This window comes from Lolium rigidum, chromosome 7, assembly GCF_022539505.1.
Source record: "Lolium rigidum isolate FL_2022 chromosome 7, APGP_CSIRO_Lrig_0.1, whole genome shotgun sequence".
In the NCBI taxonomy this organism is placed as follows: domain Eukaryota; kingdom Viridiplantae; phylum Streptophyta; class Magnoliopsida; order Poales; family Poaceae; genus Lolium; species Lolium rigidum.
Window position 1 is genome coordinate 231,398,406 of NC_061514.1, and position 26,033 is coordinate 231,424,438.

Sequence of the window (26,033 nt, forward strand, 5' to 3'; positions counted from 1 at the left end):
CGCCCCCGCGGCCCACAGCCCACGCGAGCGGAGTTTCTCTGCGCACTGCTCGGGCGCGTTACTTTACGGCCTGCTGGCCCACGCGGCCCGCACGCACTACGCTGCGCATGGCAACGCGCCGCATACGCTGCAGCCTGATCACGCGGCCCAGCCGCGGCGCCCACGCGGCCCAGCCGCGGTGCCCACGCGGCAGAGGTTTCTGGCCGTCGGATTGAATCCGACGGTCCACCGTCGATTTCGGCCGGTATAAGAGGAGCACGGTTCGGGTTGAACACTAACCCTAGCCCATTTTCCCCCGCACCGGCTCTCTGTCTCTGCTCTGGCGGCGGGAGGAGACGAGCTGCCGCTGCCGGCGCGTCGTTGCCGGCGACGGCAAGCCCACGCGAGCTCTCCTCGGCGCGCGCTACCACCACCTCTCCTTTCTTTGCCCGTTCCTCCCCACCACTTCCTCTCCACCAAGAAAGCCCCGAAGGCCAACGGCGAGTGGAAGAAGCGAGGTGGCCCGCTGTTCTGTTCGGCACCCCTCTGGCCCCGTTGCCGGCATGCGCGAGCACCACGACGGTGAACGCGCCGCCGTCAACTGGCTCAGTGGCGGTGCTGTCTTTCTTTGCCAGCGGCCGCGCAGCAACAGCAGCAGCCGGCATACTTTCGGCGGTGGCGGCGCAGTGGCCCCTCTGCCCCTGTTCTTTCTCGCCGGCGAGCCCAAGGCCCCGGCCGGTAAGAATATCTTTGCCCCCTTTTCGATCCGCTTGAACAGCAGCAGCTGCAGCTGCTGGCGGGGTGGGGTTGCGTCACTTTGCCGGCAGCCCGATGGTCTGGCCAGTTAACACTTTCCTTTCTTTGGCGGCCAGATGGCGGCGCAGCTCTGCCGGCAAGGTGCCGGTGACTATTCTTTTCTCTGCCTTTCCCTTCTCACTATTGGGGTTAGGGTTTGGTAAACGGGTTTCTTCACAAGATCTATACTGTTCATACTTTTCTACCCGAAAAAACACAAGATCTACACACTACCTCAGCTCTGATACCAATGTTATAAGCGCTAGATCGATAGGTGTAGGATCTGTGCCGGGAGAGAGACAGTCTGTGAGCATTTACCTTATCCCTGGAGGACGACGAACCCGTCGGAGTCGACATGGTGGCGATGGCGACGATGACGGCGTGAGGTTGAGGGAGAGAGGTGGCGGCGGAGCTTCCCGTCGGCAGTGCACTAACCCTAATCGGTTGGTCGTCTGGTGGGGCGAGTGGTAACTCAGGGCAACCTCGTCCCGAGTGCCACTGGCCCCCACCACTCTATATAGTGCAGGCGACAGGGGCCCACCAACCAGCGAACGGTTGGGCGCCCCCGATCAGGGCGCGGACGAGGTCAAGGGGTCGTGCCAGAGCCGTTGGGCTCTGGTGCGATGGAGATCAATCCTAACACTAATCATGATAACCTTTTCCCAAAAGGGTCGTCCATATAAAATATAAGGACAGAATTTTAATTTCCTTTTCTTTGTTTCCTACATTGGGCTGTGAAATATTCTTTGATCTCTTTTTTATAGGGAAACCATGGCACTTATTTTTAGGGGAATCGGAAACCATGGCGTTTTATTGATCTAAAATGTTAACAGGGATAGAAATTCTTTGATCTTATCTAATACAGGCTGGGTCGTTCTGGGCCTTTTGTTAAAAGAGAGATCACCGACTTATCTCCAGTGACCTGATATTCAGGGCTCGGTAATTGACTGATGACTAGTCCTACATAAACTACTCAGCTTAAGGGGTCCGGGGAACTGTCAAGCTGAAATCAAGACGATCTGACTGATAGCAGCCTGTCGACAAGGGCAGCGGGCAATAAAATTTCGTACTAGATTTTTTGTTTGTAACAGTGGACAAGAGCTAACGAGTATGTGGTCACAAAATTGCGGTTCATAACAACCAACATCCTTACGATAGTTAGGGTGTTTCGTCTTACCTTATCTCAAGCTGAGGCTGAAGCACTGAACTACTGTGAAGGGTTTTGGGTGGTGTGTGGCCTGGTCGTAACTCTTGGTAACTACATTTTCCACTTGGAATAGGGACGCATGGCATCGTTGCGTGTTTCCTTCGACCCAATTTTCCGGTTGCTATTAGTTTTCTACGTGCTTTGGTCCGCATGCAGATCAGCCCGTAACTTCTGCGTTTGGCGTGTGGCCGGAGGCCGGGAAGTCAATCGAATGATTTGGTTGCTGATACTAGAAACAAGAAGGATTGATATCGAAGTGATGGGTAGTGCCTGTCATTATTCATACACATGTATGTACCTTGTTTGACGCTTTAGAAACCGTCTAATTGGACCGAGCAAGTTTCCAAAATAAAAGAGAGCCACCAAAGACATACAAGGTCGAGCAGTGATGGGGCAACAACTAGTCCGGCAGCTGTTTGTGAAGTATAAATGTATTGTCTAGTACTACTTCTCATTAGATTGATATTTTAGTTGCATTGCCTAGAGCATATAATTTTAAGAGCCAACAAGTTTTGAGTTAAAGATTTGGCCAGCGTAATGTACAATAAAAATAGTATTGACCACTTTCGGTCCACGTGTAGATCGGAGGGAGCCCAATGTTGTCCACATTTAGATTTGAAGTCGTCGGATGTAAGTGGTGGGTTGAAGCATAAATTTGTTACCCTAGTTCCTTTTAATTTCGTTCAACTTGCTACCGCATGCAGTTCTACAACAAGCACCCTTAAATTATCAATCATATGTACAACTAGCTGAATGATCGTGGCAGCTTAATTTTTCTTTCACCATATGTGCAAACATAATATACATGAAATTTATGTATATTGACCGTCTAGCCCTCCTCGTGTAGTTAACATGCCCGCTCATAGCTAAGATTTAATTTAGAATTATTTTTATGCCATGGAAAATTTCAATTCTTTCTTGAGAGCTGTAAGAAGGAATTTGAAACCCTAAATCGGTGTTTTTTCCCAATATTTTAAATGCCATTCAAAAGATCTCATTTTTTAATAAAACGATTTGGAACTTCCCTGGTATGCTTAGAATGTCCATGGTTATTTCTAGAATTTTCATACTATTTTGAATCTCTCGATTATTCAAAACTCCGCAAACCTATTTTGCAAAACAAAAAAAGGCAATTTCCTCTCTCTTATGTATTTCTTCTTATTTGAGTTAAAATACCCAACTTTATTATTATTTAAATTTCATAATTTTTTTATCCAAAAACACACATATCTTCCATGATCCAAATCAGCCGAACTCCTAGCAATATTCCGTGCATCTATATTTTTCTTGCCTCCCTTCATGACGAAACATCACTTCTCCAGCGCCTCCTCTTCTTCTATTGATTTCATGATTGTGTTGCTCAACAAACATATGAGGGTTTCAGCGTACGTTATTTATTAAGATCCTTTTTTTTTAGAGGATTAAGATCCTTTCAGTATAGCAACTTTCCTTTTAAATTGGGGAACATAGCCCCAGCCTCGGTAGCATATACGATTGGATGGCAACTGGCATAAATCTGCCACTGTGTTTAGTAAGCATGGATGTAGCCCGTGGCTCACGTCGCGCGTGAACCGATCAAATTGATGTTTGAGCGACCAAGTAGCAGCCCGTGCCAACTGCCAGAGATGCATCGATGTCGGTTTGCGGGACAAACTCGGCGTATGTTGACGTCTTAGTCTAGGGGAGAAGGCGCGTGGTAACCTTGCCCGTGATCGAGCATGGAATCTTTCCATGCAAATCGCTTGTCCACTTCTTCAATTTTCTTCTGTGAAAGCAGCTGCACGATCGACCACATTCAACACTTCGAGCTTGACCTCATGTCAGCAAACTCTGAACACGGGAGTTATCCCTTGTCACTGTAATCAAAATTTATGAAAACTTTTTTTATAAGAAGTATATATTAATATCAAGAAGTTACTAATTATACCTAGCCTCAGCAACAACGCAATACTCCAATAGCATTACGGATGCATACAACCAAAAAAATAAAGAAGAAATACATAAAAGAAAAAGTCCCGCTACGGTATTCCAACCATAGCAACAAAGGTACATCCACCACCAAGACAACACCTGAACTTCAGGCTCTTCAAAAGCGATGCCTCCAAGAAGGTAACAGTGCACAAACACTATCGTCGCCCGATCAGAAGACCTTAGGTTTTCACCTGAAGATAGTCCCCGCTTTCAAAACAATGCCTCCAACAAGGTCATTACCAGACACAACCAGTCAAGGCCAGACCTTGGATTTTCATGCTGAAAGGTAAGACTCTGAATTTCACCTGTATTGCCGCCCCCTCTTGCATACCGCTATTGAGAAACCCAGAATTATGGCAATCTCTTAGAGCATCTCCACCGGCGCGCTCCAAATAGTCGCCGGCAGGGGTGCCGACACTGCTTTATGGGGGGCGCTGCCACTGCATCCTCTATTTGGGGATGTCGTTCCCACACCGGCGCCCCCCATACGGCGGCCCCCAATTTTTTATTTTTACAATATTTTGAAACAACATATCTATTACATTTTATTCATACTATATTTAATTATCCATGCAATCAAACAAATGGAAATTAAATTATTCATGCAATCAAACAAGTAGAAATTAAATTATTCATACAATCAAATAAATAGAAATTAAATTATTCATACAATCAAACAAATAGAAATTAAATCATGCTTGTTGGCGGCTCATCTCCTTGCCCACAAATACGCAGTTATATTCGCCTGAAGTTAAGCATGGACACCTACATCTCGAATTTCATGATGCATGTGAAGAAAAGCGGCAAATCCGTGGGGTGCATGATCTACTTCAGCAAGAGACCCTTGATAATCAAATGGTTGATCACGCTCGCTCTCAACGATCATGTTCTGCATGATCACACAGGCGTTCATCACCTCCCACATCTGAGACTCGGACCAAGTGAGAGCTGGGTACCTGACAACGGCGAAACGTTGTTGAAGCACCTCAAAAGCATGCTCAACATCCTTGCGAGCTGCTTCCTGGCATGTTGCAAAATAAGCGTCCATCTTCGAAGCTGAAGACGGGATTGTCTTCACAAATGTAGGATATTTCGGGTAGATACCATCAGCTAGATAGTACCCCTTGTTGTATGCGTGGCCGTTTACCTCAAAGTTCACAGCATGAGCTTGTCCCTCAGCTAGCCTGGAAAACACTGAAGAGAGCTGCAACACGTTGATATCATTGTTTGTTCTTGCCATGAAAAAAAAGCATGCCAAATCCAGAGGTCATGGTCTGTCACCGCCTTAAAATGACACTGCACTCACCAGTATGTCTCTTGTAGATCCGCTGCCAAGAAAAAGGGCAATTCTTTCAGCCCCAATGCATACAGTCAATGCTCCCGAGCATCCTAAGAAACTCTCTTGCTACATTTTTTTCCAGGATCCAAGCTTTATCATCCGTCCTTGGTGCTCTCAAATAGTCTTTAGCAAACACCGCTACGACGGCTCGGCAAAATCTGTAGAGAGTCTGTGAACATGTCGACTCCGACATCTGTAGGTAGTCATTGGCTGTATCTGGAGGAGCTCCATATGCAAGACAACACATTGCAACAATGCACTTCTGCATTGAGGTGAAGCCCCACAAGCATGTGCAATCTTGCTTGGCCATGAAGTAGTCGCCGTACTCCCTGATGCCGTAGACAATCATCATGAACAGATCCTTGTTCATCCTAAACTAGCACCGAAATTCCTTCGGCAAATGAGTCGCGTCGTCGTTGAAGTTGACAATCTTCATGAACAAATCCTTTTTCAAGCAGCATTGCGCCGGCTTGATGATGCCGATTGATGTTCCTCCTCTTGCCTGGCTTTGAGCCGCCACGCTGAGGCACGGTGAACAAAGGCTGGCGAACATGTAGCAAGCTCGTCAGAATCAGCTGCTGTTGTTGCCGCTGGGCAGCCTCAATGTTCTGCTCCACCGTGAATAGCTGCACCATCATCTCGTCGTCGCTGTCCATCGCGGCAATCCGACGAACACCTTGCGGGCAGAGCGGTTGTGCAGCGGTGGCGGTGAGCTCTGTTCTAGACAAACCAGCGGCCGCCGATCGAGGGAGTGGCGGGCGTGTCGATGGACGGCTGTTCCTGGACAGATGGCGGTGTCTATTGCAAGCAGGGGGCGTGACGGAGACGGTGGAGATCTAGAGGGGTGGAAGTCGGCTCGGGCGTGGGTAGGAGGTGGGGAAAGCGGTGTGTCTGGCTGCCAGGCGGGGCCCAAGCGCGTTTTCTGACGTGCCACGAGGCGCCGGTGCGTCCGATCCACGCCCTCTACGAAGGGGCCGGCACGGGGTTGCCGGCGCTTCTATTGGGCTCGAAAACTATCCGACGCCTTTTGGGACGCACCGGTGCGAGCCCAAAAACCATACCGGCTCCCAAAACGTTATCGGGGTCGCTATGGGACGCGCCGGTAGAGATGCTCTTAGAAAATTATTTTGAAAACTCAAGATACTTCTGAAAATACAAAACTTCTGTGGCATGATAAGCTACCTAATACGCTAGTAGTCTACATGGTTTAGGTTTGAATACACCTACCGCATATGTATATTGTACCTGATCTAATGCCCCTGTAATTCCCCTTGATATAAATACAAGAGCTGTGCGGTGATGTTCCCCTCTAAACCCTAACCTACCGTCTGTCTATACTTTGAAACGCCATCACATCCACTACATCTAAAATATGTTCTCATGTCATGTAATCTTCTCTCTCTTTCGCAAATTTGCTCGTGATAACAATATGTTCTTGGAATTTCACCTGTCCTATTTTCTTGCCAGGGGCCAGGAGGGACCTATCGCAAGCAAAGCTTGGAAACTCGTGTGGAAGAATTGGGCACCACCACGAGTGAACTTTTTCCACTGGCTCGCTGAGCAAGACCGCTGCTTGCCCACTGAACGTCTCACTCGCCGCGGCCTCCAACATCATTCAGCTTGCCTGCTCAGCTACTCTTGAAACAATTATCACACCTAATGCTCACTTACCTCTTCTCCAGACGAATATGGCATTTTTTTTTTGTCATGGTTACGGCTTACCTGCGCGCACCCCCGGATGAGGAGGAATCCCTCTTTGAGTGGTGGTTCAAGGCCAGGCAATGCACTCCCAAGCCTCTTTTTTTTTTTTTTTTTTTTTTTTGAACAGGGGAAGGGCCTAGAGGCCCTAGAAGTTTCATTGATTGCGGTGGGATAAAGTTACAGCAAGGGTCTGAAAGAAAAAGAGAATTACATCATAGTCCTTGCAATTTATTGAGAGGACCTCGAACAAGAAAGTAAAATGCGATCCAGTCCTCCTCCACCGATCCCATTGACGGCGGCGAGACCGCGACCACCTGCTCCAGCTCGGGGACGAGACCACTTGATCTGGAGCCGGCGTTGAACTGCCGCGACGACGCCCAAGATCCTCCCTTGTAGGAGGAAGAAGAATCCTCGGAGCTAGAGCTCCAGAGGCGCGGAGCGGCCCCCTCGGCCAAAAGTAGCGGCGGCGCAGCTCGCCGATGCTTGGAAGCTTCCGCTGCAGAAACCTCGCATCTCCCCGCTGCCACCAAACATCAGCAACTGGCGCAGTACCTCCACGCCCTCTCCCCTCGCCACCACGGCCGGCCGGAGAAGAGGGAGACGGTGCACAGATCCGAAGCTTGGCACAGCCCTGGGCTTTATTGACTCTTGTGGAGGGAAGAGCAGCACCGCTGCTCGCCAGGAACTCCATCCTCTGGAGCTTGACGAACTGTGGTAGAACCTCCTCCGGCCGCCATGAGCTGCCCACAAGCCATGGCCACCTAGTCTCCACCGGCATCATGCCAAACCGGGACAAAGCCCATACACAACAACTACTAAACCTAGATCTACTATGTACAGACCGGCCTCCTACCTCCCGCCGCCTCCAGCCGGCGGAGCCACCGGAGAAGAGGGAGGGAGGAGCCGGGAGGCGGCGGGGGACTCTCAAGGTGGGCGGGCGGAGAGAGAGGGGAGAGGGGAAAGCGGGGGAAAAAACAAATGACTCCCCCAAGCCTCTGCACAAGGGCATCGCCTCGGTAGCCCTACCCATTCTTTGGATGCTATGGAAAATGCGTAACGAGTGTGTGTTTGAAGGTGCTCAGCTATAAATCAGCATGCTCACCTCCATCAAGGAAGAAGCTAGGCTCTGGGCTAGGACCGGCGTTAAGGGCCTGATGGTAGTGTTGCCAGAAACCTGGGATCTATATTGATATCTCTCTTTTTTTGAACTCATGTGCATATGCTCCTGCCACCGTAAACAACAATTTAAAATGTTAAAAAAATCATAACAAAATTTTGCTCATACATTTTGACATTCTATGTGCGCACATCAATTTTCGCTGACAATCGACTTTTCTTGTGTCGCGTGCAAAAAAGAGAAAGAAAAGGTCTCATGAAGAGTCTTTTTAGCACCGAATTTCGTCCTTTTTACAAACAACACAAAAAATCGTTTTTCCGTGAAACAACTTTGTGAGCACATAGAACGTGAGATTGTAGGTGCTCAATATTTTGTCGGAATTTTTTGAAATTTTAAAATATGTTTAAGATGCATTTTAAAATTCGGAGTGCAAAAACGATTTGTCCTCTTTTCTAGCTCTATAAACTCTCCCTTCTAGGAGGAATGTAACAAATTCTATCTATTCAATGAAATAAAACACAAAAAACTTTTAAATTTTCCCGAGAAAAAAAGGTATCACAGGATCAGGATCAGGGGCACTCATGTTTAGGTCACCCAGATACCAAATAGTTTAACATATTTTGCATGGTCGTGAAATTCAGAGTCTCCCAAAATCTTTCTCTGCATGACTATTTCCAAAGATTGCGTTGGAACGACCGGAAGATGATTTTTTTTTTTTGAAATGGGGAAAAATCGCCCCAGCTTCTGTATCCAAGGGATGCACACGGTTTTTTTATTAGATTATTCGCAACATTTTACAAGAGCAATACAAAAGATTAAACTCGAAGCCACCTTGCTAAACCTACAGAGGGATGAAGGGGGTGACAATACACCAACTCACATCATCCAAACAATAAAATGCCTTCCCAAGCCGCCCAATAGCAGGTGAGAAGCACATTCAGTTAAACAGACTCTCAGCGCACGCCAACGCACATGCTACAGAAATCGCTACCGCCGTCTTCCTCGCACCCATCTTCAAGAGGGATCACCGCATTGATCTTGCCAGACATACCGTCGATGTCACCACGACGCCAGACAGCTCCACCATCCTGCACGTGTCCTGCAGTCCGTGTCTGTCTTCGATACCCTGCAGCTCCACGCCGCCGAGAATCATCAATGTCAACGTGGTAGATGAACACAGAACACCACTTCACCAAAGATCCACCTCCATCCAGCCGCTGCTCCAAAAATGATGCTCCAAGAGGTAGAACGACGCATGAAGCGCCGCCATCATCCGATCTGGGAGACCCGGATCTAGGGTTTCCCCCGGAGCAGCACGAGTGAGTAGCCGCAGACTGCGATGATGATGCCTTCAAGAAGGAAGCGACGCTTAACGCCGCCATCGCCCGTCAATCGTGGCACGGTTTTCACCGACAGCCGCTAGTCCCCAACTCGGCAAGAGCCAGCGTAGAGGCCAGCAAAGATGATGCCTTCGCAAGGTAACGACGCTAATAGTCGCCGCCATCATCCGCCAAGAACGATGTCAAGGCGCGGTTTTCACCGGTGGCCCCTTCACGGCTAGCTCATCGTCGATTAGATCTTCATCGGCGGAGTAGACAGATCTCGTGATCCGCCACCCCAGCAACCAGGCGACCACCTCCGGCGAAGGAGGAGGCCGCCATCACCATGCCAAGGACAGTCGCCCATGGCGTCCTCGTGCCTCGGAACGAACCCGTAAACATGCACGAAGGCTGCATCGTTGTGACCGTAGCAGTAAGATCGCAGCCCACCCGAGCCCGCCAGGACCCAGATTAGACCCGAACCACCGCCACCGCCCGCCAAACGATGGAGATCCTCTCCCTCCTCTGGTCGCCACCGCTCCATGGCACCGCCGTCAACAACCCGATGCCGATCGCCGCCGCCGGAGACGCGAACCCGCGCCCCCACGGATGCCGTGGCCGAGGAAGTCCGCCGCCGCCACGCCTCCAGGGCTTTGCCCGGCGGCGCCTCTGGTGGCGGCGGGAGGAGGGAGCCGCTGGGGAGGAGGAGGAGGGGAGTCGATGGGGGGCCGCCCGGCGCGGCGCGGCGCCGCAGCGCGGGTGCGGGAGGAGATGAGGTGCGGGAGTAGATGAAGATGATGGCAACGCAAAACGTTACATCATGCAAGATGTAGAAAAATATCTCTCATGCTTTTTCATACATGGAACTTCAGAATCTGAGCTCTTATAAGACTGGTGCCCATGAATTACCAAAGCCCTAAACTGCACCAAAGGAGCCCGAAAGTGGATGACGGGATTGACTACAACTCTTGTGTGGTGGTCGGTTCTATGAACTTATGGGGACAAAGAGAAGACCCTAGGAATGTTCTAGAGGTGCCCAAGATCCCTTGGATTAAAAGGGTTTCTATCCCATATCCAAGATGCAAAAAACTCTCATGTGTTTTCCCCCCCTAGGCAGCACCGGGGTGAAACCCTAGCGCCACCTACCAACCTAGGCCCCAGGAGCCTCCCTTGCCACCGCTGCTACCGGCGACGACCGCGGTGGCGGCAGGCCCAATGCCAAAGGTACCGATGCATGTATCGTGGCGGGGGATCGTCTATGGCAGTTGGGGACGGTGTTGATGGTCTTCTGTTCATGGCGGCTAGGCGGCGCCCTGTTCGTGCGGTGGTGGCGGCATCCCCTTGGCTGGCGTCTATGCGAGACGTGGAGGTCGCCTGCTCACGGGGGTGGGGCTTCGCTGTGGTCACGACGGCGGCTTCCATTTGTCATTTGTGCTTGGGGTGAGGCGGCGGGTGTAGCTTTGCTAATCCCGCCTAGAACCTCCATGGATGCGGCCATGGTCTCCTGGGGTGCGTGTGGAGGCAGCGTGGTGTAGACTGTCGGGCTCGCTGTGGTGTCGTACTAGGCATCTTGCTCTGGGCGGAGGCCAGCAGGTTGGCGCATGCGCATGGTTCATGCATGGGCTTGCTTCCTCTTCCGCTCGAGGGGGTCCACCGGCGGGCGGTGGCGTGGGTGCCACTGGCTTGGCTTGAACAAAAGAGGTGGTCCTAGGGTTTCTCTTGGGTGAAGACGAAGATTTGTTTTATTCTTGTCCCTATTGATCTGCGCGGAGTGTCGTGTTCCAAAAGACTCCGCCAGCGATTTCCATTAGCCGCTTAATGCCTGGAATTTGCTGGATCGGATGGGATTTGGTCTTGCACACCAATGTTTTTTCCTGACTGTTTGGTTTGGGGAAGGAGGGTCGTGAAGCTCTGCTGTCTGTTTCCATCATGGGACATGTATTTTACGTTCCATGGTGAAGTCGGAGGCGGGTAATGTCATGCAAGCCGAGAACTGAGGACTAGTAATGGTAGTTTGAGTCTTTGTGGCAATGGGAAATTTGCTTGGTGATTCAGAACTTGTAAAGTGGGATGCAAGTGGGGAAACAACAGAGGAGAAGTTCATAGGCTTACCTCTCAGGGTGAAAACCTAAGGTCTGGTCTTAACTGGTTGTGCCTGGCAATGATCTTTGTTGAAGGCATTGTTTTGAGAGCATGGACTTTCTTCAGGGTGAAAATCTATGATCTATGATCGGGCGATTGATACGTCCCAAATGTATCTATAATTTCTTATGTTCCATGCTACTTTTATGATGATACTCACATGTTTTATACACATTATATGTCATATTTATGCATTTTCCGGCACTAACCTATTGACGAGATGCCGAAGAGCCAGTTGCTGTTTTCTGCTGTTTTTTGGTTTCAGAAATCCTAGTAAGGAAATATTCTCGGAATTGGAAGAAATCAACGCCCAGGGTCCTATTTTTGCACGAAGCTTCCAGAAGACCGGAGCGGAGACGAAGTGGGGCCACGGGGCGCCGCCACACTAGGGCGGCGCGGCCTAAGGGGGGCCCGCGCGGCCCTAGCGTGTGGGGCCCCCGTGACTCTCCCGACTCCGCCCTTCCGCCTACTTAAAGCCTCCGTCGCGAAACCCCCAGTACCGAGAGCCACGATACGGAAAACCTTCCGGAGACGCCGCCGCCGCCAATCCCATCTCGGGGGATTCGGGAGATCGCCTCCGGCACCTCGCCGAAGAGGGGAATCATCTCCCGGAGGTCTCTTCATCGCCATGATCGCCTCCGGATCGATGTGTGAGTAGTTCACCCCTGGACTATGGGTCCATGGCAGTAGCTAGATGGTTGTCTTCTCCTCATTGTGCTATCATGTTAGATCTTGTGAGCTGCCTATCATGATCAAGATCATCTATCCGTAATCCTACATGTTGTGTTTGTTGGGATCCGATGAATATTGAATACTATGTCAAGTTGATTATCAATCTATCATATATGTTATTTATGTTCTTGCATGCTCTCCGTTGCTAGTAGAGGCTCCGGCCAAGTTGATACTTGTGACTCCAAGAGGGAGTATTTATGCTCGATAGTGGGTTCATGCCTCCATTAAATCCGGGACGATGTGACAGAAAGTTCTAAGGTTGTGGATGTCTCGTTGCCACTAGGGATAAAACATCGATGTTTTGTCTAAGGATATTTGTGTTGATTACATTACGCACCATACTTAATGCAATTGTCTGTTGTTTGCAACTTAATACTGGAGGGGGTTCGGATGATAACTCTGAAGGTGGACTTTTTAGGCATAGATGCATGCTGGATAGCGGTCTATGTACTTTGTCGTAATGCCCTGATTAAATCTCATAGTACTCATCATGATATATGTATGTGCATTGTTATGCCTTCTTTATTTGTCAATTGCCCAAGCTGTAATTTGTTCACCCAACATCTGCTATCTTATGGGAGAGACACCGCTAGTGAACTGTGGACCCCGGTCCTATTCTTTACATCTGAAATACAATCTACTGCAATTGTTCTTTACTGTTCTTCGCAAACAAACATCATCATCCACACTATACATCTAATCTTTTGTTTACAGCAAGCCGGTGAGATTGACAACCTCGCTGTTACGTTGGGGCAAAGTTCTGTGATTGTGTTGTGCAGGTTCCACGTTGGCGCCGGAATCCCTGGTGTTGCGCCGCACTACACTCCTCCGCCATCAACCTTCAACGTGCTTCTTGACTCCTACTCGGTTCGATTAAACCTTGGTTTCTTACGAGGAAACTTGCTACTGTGCGCGTCACACCTTCCTCTTGGGGTTCCCAACGGACGTGTCAACTACACGCATCAAGCAAATTTCTGGCGCCGTTGCCGGGGACCTGAAGAAAAGTTACTCCACAAAGATTTCTAACTCCCACGTCAACTGCGCGCCAGCAACAAATTTCTGGCGCCGTTGCCGGGGAGATCAAGACACGCCGCAAGGGGAGTCTCCACTTCCAATCTCTTACTTTGTTTTTGTCTTGCTTTACTTTATTTACTACTTTGTTTGCTGCACCTAAACAAAACACAAAAAAATTTGTTGCTTGCTTTACTTTATTTACTATCTTGTTCTCTATATCGAAAACACACAAAAATTAGTTACTTGCATTTACTTTATCTAGTTTGCTTTATTTACTACTGCTAAAATGGGTACTGTTGAGAATACTAAGTTGCGTGACTTCACTAGCACAAATAATAATGATTTCCTATGCACACCTATTGCTCCACCTGCTACTTCAGCAGAATTCTTTGAAATTAAACCTGCTTTACTGAATCTTGTTATGAGAGAGCAATTTTCTGGTGTTAGTTCTGATGATGCTGCTGCCCATCTTAATAATTTTGTTGAACTATGTGAAATGCAAAAGTATAAGGATGTAGATGGTGACATTATAAAATTAAAATTGTTTCCTTTCTCCTTAAGAGGAAGAGCTAAACATTGGTTGCTATCTCTGCCTAGAAATAGTATTTATTGGTAGATATTATCCTCCCGCTAAAATTATATCTTTGAGAAGTAGCATAATGAATTTTAAACAATTAGATAATGAACATGTTGCTCAAGCATGGGAGAGAATGAAATCTTTGGTAAAGAATTGCTCAACCCATGGACTGACTACTTGGATGATCATCCAAACCTTTTATGCAGGATTGAATTTTTCTTCGCGGAACCTATTGGATTCAGCTGCTGGAGGTACCTTTATATCCATTACTTTGGGGGCGGCAACAAAGCTTCTTGATGATATGATGACAAATTAATCTGAATGGCACACGGAAAGAGCTCCACAAGGTAAGAAGGTAAATTGTGTTGAAGAAACCTCCTCCTTGAGTGATAAGATTGATGCTATTATGTCTATGCTTGTGAATGGTAGATCGAATGTTGATCCTAATAATGTTCCTTTAGCTTCATTGGTTGCCCAAGAAGAACATGTTGATGTGAACTTCATTAAAAATAATAATTTCAACAACAATGCTTATAGGAATAATTCTGGTAACAACTATAGGCCATATCCTGCTGCTAGTGGTAATAGTTATGGTAATTCTTATGGGAATTCTTACAACAATAATAGGAGTGTACCCCCTGGTCTTGAAGCCATGCTTAAAGAATTTATTAGTACACAAACTGCTTTTAACAAATCTGTTGAGGAAAAGCTCGATAAAATTGATATTCTCGCTTCTAAGGTTGATAGTCTTGCCTCTGATGTTGATCTTTTAAAATTGAAAGTTATGCCTAATAGGGATATTGATAATAAGATTGTTACTACAGCAAATGCCATCGAATTTCGAATTAATGAGAATATTAGATTGATGGCTGAATTGCATGCTAGGTGGGAAAGAGAAGAAAACGAAAAACTAGCTAAAGAGAATAAGGTACCTAAAGTTTGGACTATTACCACCACTAGTAATATTAATGATTCACATGTTGCTACACCTCCTACTATCAATGGTAAAATAATTGGTGTTGGCAATGTTACTACTCCTAGTGCAAAGCGTGCAAAATTGCTCGAAACTCGCTAAAACTGCTGAAATTGATAAAACTGCTGAAATTTTTCAAAATATTGGGGATAATGATCCCATTGCCGTAGATCATAATGGTTTAGACTTAGATGATTGTCACATCTCTGAAGTTATAAAGTTCTTACAAAAGCTTGCTAAAAGTCCCAATGGTAGTGCTATAAATTTGGCCTTTACAAAACATATTACAAATGCTCTCATAAAAGCTAGAGAAGAGAAACTAAAACTTGAAACCTCTATTCCTAGAAAGTTAGAAGATGGTTGGGAGCCCAACATTAAGATGAGGGTCAATTATTTTGATTGTAATGGTTTATGTGATCTTGGTGCAAGTATTTCTGTTATGCCCAAGAAAATTTATGATATGCTTGACTTACCACCATTGAAGAATTGTTATTTGGATGTTAATCTTGTTGATAATGCTATAAAGAAACCTTTGGGGAGGATTGATAATGTTCGTATTATGGTTAACAATAACCTTGTCCCCGTTGATTTTGTTGTCTTGGATATTAAATGCAATGCATCTTGTCCCATTATATTGGGAAGACCTTTTCTTCGAACTGTTGGTGCTACTATTGATATGAAGGAAGGTAATATTAAATATCAATTTCCTCTCAAGAAAGGTATGGAACACTTCCCTAGAAAGAGAATGAAGTTACCTTATGATTCTATTATTAGAACAAATTATGATGTTGATGCTTCGTCTTTTGATGTTACTTGATACACACTTTCTGCGCCTAGCTGAAAGGCGTTAAAGAAAAGCGCTTATGGGAGACAACCCATTATTTTACTTCTGCACTTCATTTTATATTTGAGTCTTGGAAGTTGTTACTACTGTAGCAACCTCTCCTTATCTTTATTTTATTGCATTGTTGTGCCAAGTAAAGTCTTTGATAGTAGGGATTTCTATTTTCGTGCCCTCGGTTCCTTAGTTGTGCTCAGTTTTCCCCAGCCCCTTAGTTTTTCCTCAGTTTTACCCTAGCCTTTGTCTGAAGACCCGCAGAAGGAGCTCAGACGGAAGGAATCCGTTTATTTGGACGTTACGTGGCGACGTGTTGCGCCGCGTCGTCCGTGGGGCCGCGTCGTGTGGGGCCGCGTCGCGTGGGGCTGGTAGAAAGGGACCGCGTGGGACGGGACGAGAAGCGTTTGGTTGCACGTGAGCAGGAGCTGGGTTTTGTCTCTCTCGGCCCAAATTGGCATTTTTAAGAGCACCTTTTCCCCTCTTTCTCTCTCTGTCTTTTTCACCAAATTAGTATCAAATCTAGAGAAGCTTCTATTTCTGTCTTTCTTCAATATGGCAGCAAATCTAGTAGCAAATCTCCGGGGTTATTTATGCCTTTTGGCCCTCGTTTTTTGCCCAATATGGCAGCAAATCTAGTAGCAAATCTAGAAGCTATTATATGATAAATTCACAGCAGCATAATCGAGAAAACTAAGTATAATACATAGGTAAACTGCATACAGCAGCCAAAAGCAGCCAATAACATTGTTAATGTTCACGACAAACTAATCTGCAAAAATATACAAGATCACGCACGCAATGTATGGACAACAAGAAGATTAGGATGAATGAATTTGTTCTTCATTCCTCCTCATATATTTCTCCGTCGCTCCATTCGTGCAATTCCCCAAGGAAATATTCATTGAACTCCTTCCGTCCGCGGTGTGAGGCCAATACATCCTCCAAACGGTATGGCTCTGTGTTCATTTCTCAAACCGTAGAATCCTATTCTATCCACACGTAGTGGCCACTCATCCCAGAGCATTTGTATCATGAGAGTACGCTCCGATATAACCCAAATCCGTGTAGTAGATGTCTGCCGAGGTTGAAGTGTCGGGTACACTCGCGGTGTCGACGGAGATACACCGGATATAATTCACGAAGAAGGCATTATCGCCAATGTTAGTGACCGGATGGAGAGAGCGGCTACGAGTGTCCACACGGTACACCAATGGTTTGCCCGCCAAAGCCGCGCCGACCAACAACACAAGCAGCGAGATCACCATCCGACTCCACAAGGTAGAACTTCGACGTCCAAGTTACGGAAATGAAATTAGTGTCTCCATCTTGACGGTGCTCGCGCGCTGCTGCAACTGTATATTGGTGCACACTATTCTTCCGATCTTAAAATTGTCCGCAGCCTATCGCATACAGTTCACCATTGAACGGGGTAATGCAACGGAAACCATGGTTCTTGATCGAAAATCTTCCTTCTCCCCAATCCCCATCTTCATTTATATCCTTAGTTGGAGTGCTCTCATCGACCCAACCAATTTCCGGCGGGTAATGTGTGGCAACGAAGACCATAGTCGGGGATTTGATAACGACGATCGATTTCGGAAAAACGGATGGCATCCGCGCCTCAAACATCGTGTTCGATTTCTTTGTGAGTGGGTTCAGCAGCCGTATCTTGTGCGGTGGGTTCTTCCGGGCAAGCACGATGACGCCACGGGAAAAGCCGACGAAGTAGAATCTAAAATATATTGAAAAGATAACATTCAGCACTAAGATTGAAAATAAGATCTATGGTGACGCCACGGGAAAAGCCGAGGAATTTGAACCTTGCACGAACCGCGGATAGATCTATGGTGACGTAGCGGGATGTGCCGAGATGGAGGAAGGTGAACTCAGCGGCGCGTGGAAGGGCGTGGTGTAGCATGATCCATTCGTGCGGGTGCACGTCGGGATCGAGTAAACCTGAGCGCCAATTTCTACGGACTTGCCTCATAGCGAGTAGCTGTCCACGTACTCCTCTTTGGCCAATAAGCATTCGCCGATCTTGTGAAGTGGTCCGTCGGCCGTGAGACCGGCCCGGTTCACGGAGGCGCCGCGCTTGGATGCGCCGCCCTCGGATGCGCCGCCCTCGGAGGCGACGGGCTCGGCGGCGACGGGCTCGGCGGCGACGGGCTCGGCGGCGACGGGCTCGGAGGCGACGGGCTCGGAGGCGACGGGCTCGGGGGCTGTGGCACCCCCGAGATCAGGGTTAGACAAATACCAGATCTTCGTCTGACATAAGCCTAACCTAGAGCTCGAGAGACTACAGTGAGAGAATCGGTAACATAACAGTGACTCTACGACTCAAGAAGTAATACAAGCTCATAACTGAGCGAAGAACCAAAGTATTACAAGTAGAGGTCACTGACCTGACATACATCAATCAACGGAAGCAAAGTTATGCTATTAGACATAGCAAGATAGCAAAAAGGCCTAAGAGGCCAGGAGCATAACGGCGACGTCCCAGCCCATAGATTCCAGGCTGCCACCTGGGAACCCCAAGCTACTCGTCGATGTCGACTTAGAAACCACCATCTGTTGGAAGGACTTCGTCTGAAACAAAAGCATGCAAAGCTGAGTACAGGGACTCAGCAAGACTTAGTACAACCTTTTAGCAAAGCGGGTATGCGGGCTTTCTGGTAGATCTTCTTTTGCGTAAAGCCAGTTTTCCTTTGTTAAACAGGAGGGAGAAGAAGTTCGACTACTCAGAACCTTTAAAAGGGGATAAGAGAGCGATATCTGTAGCTCTACTGATCATCATATTGTATCCACCAATCTTCATCAGCTCGAACCACTATCCTCGGATTACCCCTCAACACCCGAAGAAGGTATCCGTAAACACACATTGGTTGCCAAGTTTTACGATCAGGTTCAAGTTGTCTATGATCACAGAATCCATTCCCAAGTCGTCCGTAACCGTGGACACGGCTTTTCGAAAAGATTCATAACCCTGCAGGGGTGCACAACTTTACCCACACGCGCCAACCGACTCTTAGTGCCAACGTATAAGCTCTCTTCCTTGGAAAGCCGGCAGAGGGTGGTTGACCACGACCTTTACCTTGCTGTCGCCGAGACCATGAGTCACGCGCTAAGGATTGTTCCGCCGTAACGGGTCAAGTCCCGAAGTCGGTCCTTAACGATGTGAGGCGAGGTGGGTTTCACCGAGGACTCTAACCCAAGCCACCTCGGCCACGCTTACCTACCCGTATGCCATGCACCTTTTCACAAACGTTTTCATGCATATGTCCAAATAACGCGCAAACTATGTGACTCATGGAATCTACTAGGCAAGTTAGTGAGTCGAGAGGGTACCATAATAGGGCCTCGCGTGGTTGTACGCTCAGTCTTGGTTCAAGAGGCGAGAACTCGGCTCCTAGGGTCGGCAGAAACGAAACAACCCACCACATCCCAATGTGGCCTCTCGTCTGAGCCTTTAATCATGTTTATCATCATCATCTCTATACTTACCACGTCAACCTGTCATGCTAGATTCATATCATAATAAGGCTCCAGTCCGAAGACCGGAGTAAATGGCGTAACAAACTAAGCATGGCTAAGCATAAAGAGATAAAGGCTCTAGCGATGCACACATGCCAAACCTAGTTATGCTAGGAGCAGTGGATCAGGGTATTTGAGGCTACAAGGGTGGAACATGCAATAGATAGGACAACTCTACCTATCGATAAAAGACGGTTGAATCGTGTGCAATATGTAGGAACCAGAAGTAAAAGCATTTCAAAAACATATATGAACCAGGCTAGGGCTTGCCTTTTATCCACGACAAACCGATATGGATCTTTGGAGATCCCATGCTTGACTTGCTCGTCGGTGGATAGACATTGACCTTCGGTGTTGTCGATCTTCATCGTCTCGGCACTTGCTCTATCGATCGCGAAGAAGCAAACACCGGAAAGGTAGGACAACAATCAACACATGGCATCGATGCAATGCGCATACAAGAATGATGATATGACAAGTTAATTAGGTACTGAAATTAACCCTAGGTCATCATCAAATTAATTGAGGTTCCACGGGACTACGGTTAGTAGTTCGGAACCTCATAGGGGTACAATTAGTTCTTCTAAAACAACTAGGGTTCAAAGTTGTTTAACAATGCATGATTTTGCTACCAAATTGTAGATCTCATTTTTCTGAAAATTTTGATATATTATACATATTTTTCTGATTTAAAATGAATAAGTTATGAATTTTACAATTTTTATTCATTTTAAATCATTTCTGAAAATTCTTGGAAAATAATAAAAGCCTGACGAGACTTGGACCCACATGTCATAGATTTATTCTTTTCTTAAATGTTTTTGAAATTAATAAAAATCTGACGGGGGCCCCACTCGTCAATGTATTTCTATTTACGTAAATAAAACAAAATGAAAAGAAAAGGGGCGCGGGCCCCACGGGTCAACCGCCGGTGGTCAACTCCGGCGGCCGGCGCCGGCGACCATAGCGCGGCGGCGCTAGAGGGCGCCCCTGGACGCGCGGATGGGCGCGTCGGACGCGCACGAGCACGGCGAGGCGACTGGTGGCCACGCCGTTAGGTGGGGATGGCCGGAGCCACGCCGGCGACGAGCAGCCGCGGCGGCGCGGACAGGTGCCCGTGGCGGGGAGGCTACAGAGGGGTAGGGGGAGTGCCAGAAGGTCCCGGAGGACCGTAGGCTCACCGTGGAGCGGATGGAGGCGTCGGCGAGGGCGGAGGAGGCCTGCAGCGCCGGCGATCGGGCCGGTTGCCGGCGGACGATGACGAGGAAGACGCGAGTCGGGGCGGCCGACCGGGGGCTTCCGGGACGATTCCCTCGGCAGGGAAGTAGAGGAGGACGAGGCGGACGCAGAGGTGGCCTCGCCGGAGCTCGCCGGGGCTCCAAACGGCGGCGATAGCCGGAGGCCGAGCGGCTACTGTAAGCCATTAGGGTTAGGGTTTCCTCTCGGGAGCGCGCGAGAGGGGAAATGGGGCTTGCTAGGGTTCGTCCTGGCGGCGGAGGAGGGTCTTGTAGGCCGCCGGGGGCGGCGGCACACATCTTGGCGCCGGCGTCGATCGGGCGCTCGTGGCTCTGCCACCGAGCTGCATCGGGGGAGGAAGACGATGGCAATTTTGCCAATACCCCCCTGGGGATTTTCTGGGCTGAGATGGGGTTGATGGTTGGGCTGCTGCTGGGCCGCGCAGAGAGAGGAGAGGGGAGAGGAGAGTTGGGCTGCGGCCCAAGACTGAGGAGGAGCTCTCTTCTCTCTTTTTCTGAATTTTGTTTTCATTTTGTATTCAAATTCTTTTACATTTTGGAATTGATTTGAAACTTCAAATTTTCTAAAACTTTCAAAATAACAAATGCACTTCTTAACAAAGCACAAATTCAAATTATTTTAGTTTGAAACTTTGAAACACTTTCAGCATTTAGAAGAGAGGGAGATTTGCATATCATTAGGGTTTTCCAAATTATTTCTTTTGTGCATTATTCTTAGTAAAACTCATGATGCAAATGATGCACAATCAACTCCTAATTATGTTTAGCAAAGCAGGGATGTTACAACTCTATCCCCCTTACAAGAATCTCGTCCCCGAGATTCCTAAGGTAGGAAAAGAGAAGGTAACAAGGGCTAGACCGATCTTCAACGAGCTTGTCGATACCACGATGGTCTTCTTTGTTGAAGAAGTTGATCCACGACACCATGAAGAGGTTGACCACAACACCGTGAAGAACTCTTCATTTTGCCTTTTTCGCTCCAAAGGTAAGAGGGAATAACTCTAGACGGTGGATCTTTACAAAGATCGAGTATCTCATGGTTAACTCATGGAAGGAGTGTTCGGAAATAACTCTTGAGCTAACAGACATGAAACATGTCAGGGTAACGAAGGAGACGAAGAAGTTCCAAATTTTGGTAGGCAATTACTCCACGCTTGTCAAGAATACGAAAGAACAAAGTAACGAAGAGTTAAATTGCCTTTGATACCATGACGAGGCACTCCAGGGAAGCAGAAGCATGAATGATTATCAAACCAGAGCTACTTTGAATTTAAGAATCATGGTCACTCTTTTGGTATGGGTACATGAAACGATTGTTGTTCACTCAAAAGGCTGGGGCCTAGATGACTGACGAATTCACACAACGTGTGAACTTATTAGAACTTCAGGTATAAACCGAAGTAAGGGAAAGAGTAATGGCTAGGGAAGTGACAAGGATCAGCGGAGATTGAAATTTCTCCGAACGAAGTTGTCGTCAGCGAAGAAATGATTTCGAGGGATTGAACAAGGGACATTTAGCAACTCTGCTTATAATGTTCTCCTTGATGTTATAGACACCAATTTTAGGCTATTGATGAGCCTTCAATAGGTCATCGAGTGAAGGTTAGACTTCGGAATTGAAAAGACATCATAAGGGCACAAGATCCTTATGGAGAGTGCTTATTCTTGATGATTCAAGAGATTATGGCATTAGGCCTTCCGACTAATTGTGTTAACCACGACATCAATCTTGTCAGATTTACCAAGCGACCTATGTCAAAAATCCTTGAGAAACACCAGCCATCATTGCCGCTTGAGATTCAGCTTAGGTTAGGTGTAAAGATATTTCAGACTTATCATGTCCAAATAGAAATTTTCAACAGTTACCACCAAGGTAAAGTCGATAGATTCTCAAGATATGGACCACAATGTCAAGCTCCAAAGGATTGAGCTAGATTGCGTAACACATATGGATGCGACTGCCAAAGGCAATTGCGTGCATATGAATTTGCAGTGTATCACAAGTGAGTCCTGATGGGGACATCAAAGAAGATTTTGAAGTTCTTAAGCTTCTTCTCTTTCTTGAACAAATCAGTCAGTGGCTTAGCGTGCATAGAGGAAATTTTTGAGACAATGGAGGTGACAACCTTCCATCTCAAGAATACTTCGCACATGCCTGACCGACTTGCGATGATTCCCGAGGAAAACAAAAGGGAACTCGACTCAGATCCACGGCGACATCTTTCAGCAAATGCTCGTGAACCATTGTAGGTTACTTCCAACATCCAGAACACATACTTCATGATGACACAAAGATGGTTCTCAAAAGTTTCCAACATTAGTGCCACTTGTCCATTATGAATCTGCCTAACCTTGGAGGAAATAAGGATGTCATCGATGGGCTCAATAACAAACTTATCAAGATACTCCAATGAGGGACCCATATTCTATATGAACTCGGCAGAAATATTGGTCAGACCAAAGGACATGCATGAAGGTATACTCAGACGAGGCACCATGATTATAAACATGATCAAGATAGTCCTTGGTACTGAGTTTGATTTGACGATAGCCCAAACTCAAATCAAATATGGGAAAGATAGCATATCCACAAAGGAGATACTTTCTGACTTCAACACAAACAACACTAGACATCCCTTTATGAAGGAACAAAGTTGGATAGAGCTTTTGTCTTTCAACTCTCCAAGTTGTTGTTTAAACTAACCAACTAGTCCAGGGTTATCCAGTACGGTTTCTTGGAGAATGAGTAGTTCACGGAACTAACTTACTCATGAACTCGATAAAACGGTCATGTGGCAACATGGCGATACTTCTAGAAAGACATCCAGAATATCACGAACCACCGATATATCACTGAATTCAAGAGGGGATTCTTGCTTTACAAAGCAAATGCTCGGGTCTTGAGAGCTTTGGGATGAACCTAGCTCTTTGACCAAAATGGTGCGCCTGAACAAATGGAGTTAGCAACACCATCAAACTTCACTTAATAATTGGCGAACCAATCATGCTAAGAATGACACAAATGTCATTGGATTTCAAAGCAATAAAAATTGCTAAGAATCTCGGATAGCCACATCAATAAGTACACCCCAACATTCCCAAGCATGGACAACTCAGAGGAAGGGTGGGTAAAGACGTGCAAGAGAATCATTTCATCAATGAGGTCATGATACACAACACGTCCTCATGATATAGAAGAGGGTGATACTCCAAGGTAGAACAGAGCAGAAGCTAATGAGGCCTCTTAATCTGCGGATTACAACACTTTGACCAAGTCCTAGAAATGGACAAGGTACTGGAGTTTGTTTCTCCTGACATACCGAAATGGAAGTTCTTGATGAACCACAAGAGTAATATACACTGGAGACACCAATGCACATTTACACTTGGCTGCTAACTAGCAGACAAAGGTCGAAAAGTAACTAAAGAAGAAGAACACGATCAGGATCAGAATTCCTGAGAGGTAGATGCACAAGTTAACACCCTTGGGAAACTCATGATGAAAAGGGAGGTGTGGCAAAGTCACGGACATAGATGTGAGACTCTCAAAGAGCACTCTTGTCGTGATCCATTTGGTTCAATGAAAGAACCTCTGCGATAGCTGGTGGAAGGGAAAGATCTTTATTGCCGCAATTCAATCACGACAATAACCACAAGCTTGAAGGACAGCTTAATTTTAATTTAGCCATCCCGATATAATGTTTGAACATTAACACCAGTGTTCAACTGCATGGATCTTGGGTTAAAGGCCAGCTTCATGTACTAAGATTCATATACTAGAATCCAGCACAATCAGGGACCTTCGGTTCAAGTCCAAGGGTTAAAACCCAGAGAAAGGAGTAACCACTAGATGAGTGACACAGAGGACACTGCTGAGGTAGTGATCATTATGTAGCTTCTAGAAGACATGCCTAGCTTCCAAAGTACCACGCAAATAGAAAGGAGGCATTCAAGGCGAAAGGAAACCTCGAAGCCGAGAACAGAATGATGTGGAACCCACAAAATAGAGAGATCATGATGGAAAGGAATCTCTCTGTTGAAACAAAACAAAATAAGGAGGAAGCACAGAACACACAAGACTCTAGAAAACTCTGCACTAGGTCAACTGGTTAAGAGACGACATGCCCTTGAGGCACCTAAATTTGAAAGACTAGAAGAGATAGAAAAACTTTCAAATCAACACAAGGTAGACACCTTAGAATTAGAGCGATACCAGATAAGGAGTAAAAAGAATCCTAATCAGATTTTCGCAAATACTTTTAGCTTTCAAATAGTTTTCACAAACACTAGACTCAACATCGACCGAGTAGAAAGGGCTTCCTACAGGCAGTCCTGCTCTGATACCAAAACCTGTGGCACCCCCGGGATCAGGGTTAGACAAATACCAGATCTTCGTCTGACATAAGCCTAACCTAGAGCTCGAGAGACTACAGTGAGAGAATCGGTAACACAACAGTGACTCTACGACTCAAAAAGTAATACAAGCTCATAACTGAGCGAAGAACCAAAGTATTACAAGCAGAGGTCACTGACCTGACAAACATCAATCAACGGAAGCGAAGTTATGCTATTAGACATAGCAAGATAGCAAAAAGGCCTAAGAGGCCAGGAGCATAACGGCGACGTCCCAGCCCATAGATTCCAGGCTGCCACCTGGGAACCCCAAGCTACTCGTCGATGTCGACTTAGAAACCACCATCTCGTTGGAAGGACTTCGTCTGAAACAAAAGCATGCAAAGCTGAGTACAGGGACTCAGCAAGACTTAGTACAACCTTTTAGCAAAGCGGGTATGCGGGCTTTCTGGTAGATCTTCTTTTGCGTAAAGCCAGTTTTCCTTTGTTAAACAGGAGGGAGAAGAAGTTCGACTACTCAGAACCTTTAAAAGGGGATAAGAGAGCGATATCTGTAGCTCTACTGATCATCATATTGTATCCACCAATCTTCATCAGCTCGAACCACTATCCTCGGATTACCCCCTCAACACCCGAAGAAGGTATCCGTAAACACACATTGGTTGCCAAGTTTTACGATCAGGTTCAAGTTGTCTATGATCACAGAATCCATTCCCAAGTCGTCCGTAACCGTGGACACGGCTTTTCGAAAAGATTCATAACCCTGCAGGGGTGCACAACTTTACCCACACGCGCCAACCGACTCTTAGTGCCAACGTATAAGCTCTCTTCCTTGGAAAGCCGGCAGAGGGTGGTTGACCACGACCTTTACCTTGTTGTCGCCGAGACCATGAGTCACGCGCTAAGGATTGTTCCGCCGTAACGGGTCAAGTCCCGAAGTCGGTCCTTAACGATGTGAGGCGAGGTGGGTTTCACCAGGGACTCTAACCCAAGCCACCTCGGCCACGCTTACCTACCTGTATGCCATGCACCTTTTCACAAACGTTTTCATGCATATGTCCAAATAACGCGCAAACTATGTGACTCATGGAATCTACTAGGCAAGTTAGTGAGTCGAGAGGGTACCATAATAGGGCCTCGCGTGGTTGTACGCTCAGTCTTGGTTCAAGAGGCGAGAACTCCGGTTCCT